Here is a 6,723-nt window from a genome sequence, read left to right as displayed (position 1 = left end):
TTGACCTCTCTGGCCCCACAAAGGTCAGCTTTCAACATGGCTTTCTATTAATCAATGGTGAACTGTTTGAAGGTCACAGTTCACCGAAGTTGATGCAAATGGAACTTCTTAGTGGTTCTGTGACTCTGCATGACATCAAATGCTTGTTTGCAAGTGCTACCTCCCACCCTCTCCATGAACAGGCGCGATCACTGCGGGAATTCTGTATTTAAACCTCTCCATTGCAGCCGTTAGAGCCTCGGCAGGCAGCATCCAGAGCCCCAGGGCCTCGGCTAATGAACACCTCAGGGCCTTATTTCTTGAAGCGGGAAGACACACACAGAGCACCTTGGAAACATCGACAACAAATGTGGCTGACTGACTTCGGCTCCACGCGGCAGAGAGGAGAGGAAGCTTCTTCTTCAGTGCTTTATTCCACGAAGAGCAAAACCACACTGAAAACGTCCAATTTAACAAGTACTTTCATTTACAGTAGGGTGTGTAGCCGAATCTGTCAGTGGAAGTTTCCAGATTTCTTTAGGAATCAAATCACACCATCTATAACAGGCTTCTGCTCCAAGAACTGGTGGAAAACTAAAAATGAGATTTTTCTTTATGAAGATTTGAATTTATACCCTGTGTTTGCTGTCAGTGTGAAGAAAAGACGCACCATGCACAGTGTGTGAGTGTCTGTGTGTGTGTGTGATTGTCTCCCTAAATGAGAAAAGCATTTCCATATATCTGTTTCACGCGATGACGACAGGATCTGCTGTGAAGTTCCTGCTTAATCAAACCACTGACTCATCTTTTCATCAGCGCGCCGTTTCGCGGTGAAAACCACAGAGCTGAACTCTGCTTGTGCGTCACCAGATTACTTTGATCCTTTCAATCAGTTCAAGGATCCGCGGAAAGGTAGATTATGTATAGATAGATAGAGCACAGCTGGGGCTTTGTTCCGGCACAAATACAAGGTATGAATTTTGAAAATAAGTGTTGGGATAAGCAACAGAAGTCACATTTAAAGGACAGTTCCATGTTGGTTTGCAACTTCTTCCAAATAAGAGTCCCTATTTTAATCAAAGCATAAAGCTTAAAATACATGTTTTGCATATTGTTTATTTATGGGAATATGAACATGATCACATCACTGTTGTCGGGTAAAAATCCTCTAAACAAAATGTTTAAGTTTAAGCAGGATTGCAGTGCATTTTTGGTCTAATAATGGTGTTTTTAGTGAGCTTTATGCTCATGAAAAATGAGTTTCACTGGGGAGAATATGATCGTTCAGCTTCAACAAACTTAGCCTTGTTTTGGCTCAATGGCGCATTTTTGGCTTCATCTGAGAGAGTTTCATGAGTCTGTAAGGGTCTAACAAATGGCATCAACCCATGGAGAAGTATGCAAGAGATAAAGCTTTTGTTACCATCAACATGAAACGAAGACCAAAACTGAAAATGTGAGTCTGCCTCTCAGTACTTTCTGTGGCACTCAGCCTCAAACCCCTTTCCTAAAAACAGGTCACAAATATAAAGATACTTTTAAAATGGCTAGTAAATTTAGCTGATAGTTTTTACCAAACGTTGCTCATTAATTCCATGATTAAAGGATGTTGTACTGGTGATGAGCTGTGCTGCTTGTTTTAATTTTGATGACCAAATGTTACTAAAACAGTGAGTAAATAGTCCTTTTGTTTGGGACTATTTTCACCTGCGGATGAACACACATTCGACGCTATCGTGAGTATTTACAGCAGTAAGACTGCTTGTGGGATTGACTTTAAATAAACCAGAACAACATTTACAATTTATCTGGTCAACAGGAAAGTCAAGGTGCAACAAGACCAAATGCATCAAATCCTGATAAAGAAAGTCTCGCTTTGGTCACACCTTCATCAAAAAGGTAAACCTTCAGTGTTCAGACCTTCATCAGGGCAAATGTTTGACAAAGGGGAATCTCAGGGCTTATAATGACGTCAAATAGAGCTCACCTGTGCTTCATTGTGAGAAATGTTGTTTACAATTAGAAATCCGAAAGCCATGAAAATAAAAATACATCAACACAGAAAGCAGTCAAGAAATGAAAATAACAGAAGTACATACCAGAAGCAGTCATCCTCAGATATATCTGAGCAGCTTTCTTTGTATTTGAACCCTGGCAACAACAATTCCCATGTATACTAACAGGAACAAGCACAGGTGTGCTTGATGTCATTATCTTTCCCTCTGGTCAACCATTTAAACCTGACGGACGTCTGAAGACCGACGCCTCGGCTTTTTCATTGAACACTTGGATTGTCTCCAGAGCCTCGCTGAATAAAGATTTGATGCTTTCCATCTTAGCATCGTGTTGTGTCAGAAAACGCATAAAAACACATAAATGCGCCTCACTGTCAGGTGTCATGTTGCTTCATTATGATGAATTCTCTGAGCAGCATTAAAACCAACCATGAGCAGCTGTTTAACCAAATTACTAGATAGATAGATAGATAGATAGATAGATACTTTATTTATCTCCAAGGACAAATTTGCAGTTCAAGCAGCTCAAAAAGGTGGACACACAAGGGCATGCAAAATAAGAACAGGAACTACTTTCAAGTACTGTGCAACTTACAAGTGATGAACAACTTTCAAGTACAGATCAACCTTCAAGTAAGGCACAACTGATTTAACTTCCATAAATATATTTGATACTTCCTTACACTTGAGGTCTGCACCAAACTTCTTTTCTTTTAATTTGAGATTTTTTTTTATTATTATTTAAATTTAAAGATATTAGTTTTATACTTTCGCACTTCTTAAACCTTTTGGATCGACTATTTCTACAGTTCCCATGAAAACATTTGTTCTGTCTTAATTGTCTTCTTTTCTGTCTCTGTGCTTTTAATATTTTGAAGCATTTTTAATTTCCTTTGTGTATGAAATGTGTATACAAATAAACGTTACCACTGAGTTTTACAGCTTTTTGAATGGGGAGTTCAGAGATGTCAAGCGTTCGCCCCGATGGTGATCTTATCCTGCTTATTAACGGGATAAATTTACTGTTTTCATGGCTAAAACCGAACTAATCCTAGAATCTTTCAGCTTACAGATCTGAAAGCATGAACTATGAGCGACAAAAAGCAGCTGATTCATGTGTGACAGTTCACCTCTCAGTATCCTCTCTTTGCTGTTCCTGTGAGTGCCTCACAGTAATCAGTTCGCCTCGCCCCGCCTCAAGATAACGGCACAAAAGTAGTTTTGCATCAAGCTAATTTGTGCCCTAACCTGCTGTGAGTTGCATGCAGATGGCGTGTATGCAGGCGAATAAAGAGCACTTGTGTGTCAGATTCCTCCATGTTGTTTTTATTAGGTCCATTAGGCAGCTGGCTGTAGAGTCCCTGAGGTGTGTGCGCTCGCTTAACATGTTTGTTTTTCTCAAGGCTTTGTTGGCGTTAATGATGTCACCCTTAATTGTAGCACTCTTCCTTGTCTCAGAGGAGAGGGTAGGGCTGTATTTAAAGAGGAACTATCCCGAATATCAGCATATAAACACAATTCTGAAGCTAGAAATAAACAGCAAGTGCCATAAGACCTGCAGTGACAGAACAAACTGGCTTTTTCTCTGATTTGACTTCCTGGTTTCCTTCTGTTAGCACAGGCCGCCACCTGCGAGCCTCTTAATGATTTTACCTTGCTGTCCTGAAAAATGCATTAATCAGTGTCCACATCAAATGGCATCTTTCACCTCTAAATGTGTGAGAAAGAGCTCAAAATAGACCTCCGTGCTTTGGAAACGTTTCACTTGGGTTAAATATTAAATTCTTTACCTGGAAACTCAGGTCATTTCTTAACGCTTTCCCGCCTGAATGTTGTTAAGTCACCAGTTTTGACCATATTCGCTCATCTTTCAAGACGGCCAGAATATTTTGACCTGTGAAAAACAGCAAATAACCAAGCTTAGAATTTTGTATTTTCAAGCAGAAAATTGATTTCATATTAATATTTTAGTTTTTTTCTCACTTCAATGATATAGAAATAAATGAATAATGCTAATGCTAACCTTAGCCGCTTATCCCTCCACCACGTGTCTAACGTGTCTTCGGCTGAACTGTCACGGTCCAGAGGCCGACGTCTGGTCCCCTTTGTCTTCATCCACCGGTTTTCTGTCTATTCCCGCGTGTCCACGACAGGGATGAAAAAAATTCATCATCAGCGCCGTCGTGAAGTGACAGGAGGTTGTGACGTAGCGTCGTTTTTGAGAGCTGTCCAGCAGTTGGTGGTCAGAGCTAGCTTGCCTGCCCTGGCGAGCTTGACTTTTAGCTCATCCTTCTCCTCCTCAAAGTGTTTAGGCACAGCTCTCGATAGCATATGATACTTGGACTCGAGGTACTGAACTCGCTCTGTTATTGCTGTTGACAGCATATCGCCACCAACTGGGTGACGAGCTCGGAGCAACGCGCATCACACTTTCTGCCCCCAGCTAGAAAACGCTATCCTCTCCTTCCAGTGTCTAGCATGTCTTCTTCTTTGCTTGATTTGGACCAGGAAGTGCTGGACTATTTCACGAGATTCTTCACAGCGCCCCCTATGTATAATAGTTTTTTCTGTCTGGTAGTGAAGGCTAACATAACGTAGCTTCATTGTAACACAAGTAAAATAGATTAAAACTAGCTCAGACGCTAGCTCAAACATTTGCTAACATTAGCTAAAAATAGCCACTGTCCTGTTAGCTGCTGGTCATACCAGACCAAGTGAGGCTGCAACAACAAAGCAGTTCAGTGTTTTGAATAAATTGAGGGTGAGTTTCATTTCTAATGAGTGCAGCTTTTAATTCGTGAGAAGAATGAATGCTGTATTTTTCCATTTTGAGGTTAGCTAGAGCTGCTCTAACTCCAGTTAAAATCCTGCCATTTCCCCCTCATCAAGCCTCCTTGCTGTCCTCTGGAATCACACTATTTGAGTTAAAGAAAGGTGGGCAGTGAGCCATTTCAGAAGGTCACTGTGTTTACGGCCCTGATGTGGTTCAAAGGTGTTAAACATTGACTAGATTTCCTCCCTCCGGTCCCAAATATTTCCCTTCATTTTTTTTCCCCTCCTCCCAAGCCAGATAGAGCTCCATCCTCTTGGCTGGTAGCCAGAGACAAAGATAAGATGTAGGGCACTTAGCCTGGCATCGGCATGGGAACCCTGTCGCCTGGAGGCCTGAATAATTCAGTGCCTGAGATAAATTTACTGCTTATGAAGTCATGCAAAAGAGACAGAACAGAGCTTTATTATTATCTATACCATTTTTATGTGCATACCTAATTTCCTCCTGGAATTTCTTCGTGGCTTTAATGTAGTGTGAGAAACCTTCCACAGAGCTGGTGTGTTTCTGTGTCCCCGTAAGAGATAAAGTAAACACACACATGCAAGCAGAGTCAATATTTGCACCAGGTCCGACATGTCCTGGACTGTCAACCACATCTTTCAGGCAGGTTTAACACCCCGAAGCCACCCTGTGTTGTTTGTGTGTGTGTGTGTTCATAATAGCCAGGTCTGCTTTGAGCCTATAGCCATGGGTGGGGTGATGTCGCCTTGTGTGCTATCAGGGTTTCTTTTCCACCGCATGTAAATGTTCCTCCATCCCTGTCAACACTTTGAAAGCCAATCCTCCCTCCAGCGCTGTCAAGTGACACCAGCGGCGGCCATGTGTCACTCAGACGCCTTGTTTAATCACGTCCTCGCTGTTGTTCAGAGCAGTTAGCCGTCATGTTAATAATTTAGCGCTGTAATAACCTAAATTAACAGATTTTTATCTTTTCTTCTGGTCTCTTTAAGGTCAGAAACTTGTGTTATCCTTTATCGAAACTGTGCATGTCCGCATGAGCGAACCTGATAAGACTCTGAAGGTCAAGGAGACAAAAAGAGTAAAGGGCTGTTAATCCTCGGTCTTGCGCGTCAGCTCACAACACCTCTCCATCTCCATCTCATCTCCGTTATCTGGAAATAATATGATCGAGAGCCCGAGGTCGTCGGAATACCTACTCGAGATGAATAAGACAAATCATCTTTTCATTACGGCGCAGAAAAGGCAGAGGAGGAGCGAGGAGGGCGCAGAGATGAGGGAAGGAAATGAGAGAGAACAGAAGATGAAGATGGATGTTTCACTCAGGTGAGGGGGGGGGGGGGGTTACCTGCAGGTCAGTGGACACTGGCTTTTAGCTTTTTAACCTCGTTTGCATGTCCACGTGGCGTTTGTTATGTAAAAGACATAGTCGACAACATGGCTTCGAACTGCAGAGAACCAATGACAGCTGGCTCGAGACTGCAGCTTCGAAAAACAAATTTTTATAACAACAGGCTTTGTTTTTTTGTTGTCTAGCCCGTCTCTCATTGTGCTGTGTTATATATTGTCATGTATTTTCACTTTTCTGTTCTTTTTTGTCTGTTGACTGTCCAAGCAAATGTGCAGCGCTAGCTAATGCTAGCCAGCGTTAGCCTGCCAAGTTCCATGACGATGCAAGTCAAAAGCTGACAGGACGTTTAATATGGCCTGCGGGTGTTGACGGAGAAACTGCAGACGTTACTCTAAACACTTTATGTAAGCCATTCTAAAGCACGAAGGGATTTTTTTTCATGGAAAACACGAATAAAGTGATTCAGATGAACAGAGACGAGTTTCACAGTTTCAAGGTTAAATCAATGCCAGGAGAGGAACTTAATGTAATGTCTCAACTGGTACACAGTTATTAAGTGATAATAAAGTGAATTATGCATGGTTTGA

This window comes from Chelmon rostratus, chromosome 23 (genome assembly GCF_017976325.1).
Source record: "Chelmon rostratus isolate fCheRos1 chromosome 23, fCheRos1.pri, whole genome shotgun sequence".
NCBI lineage: Eukaryota > Metazoa > Chordata > Actinopteri > Chaetodontiformes > Chaetodontidae > Chelmon > Chelmon rostratus.
The sequence above is the reverse complement of the archived record's forward strand: the minus strand, read 5'-3'. Positions refer to the sequence as shown.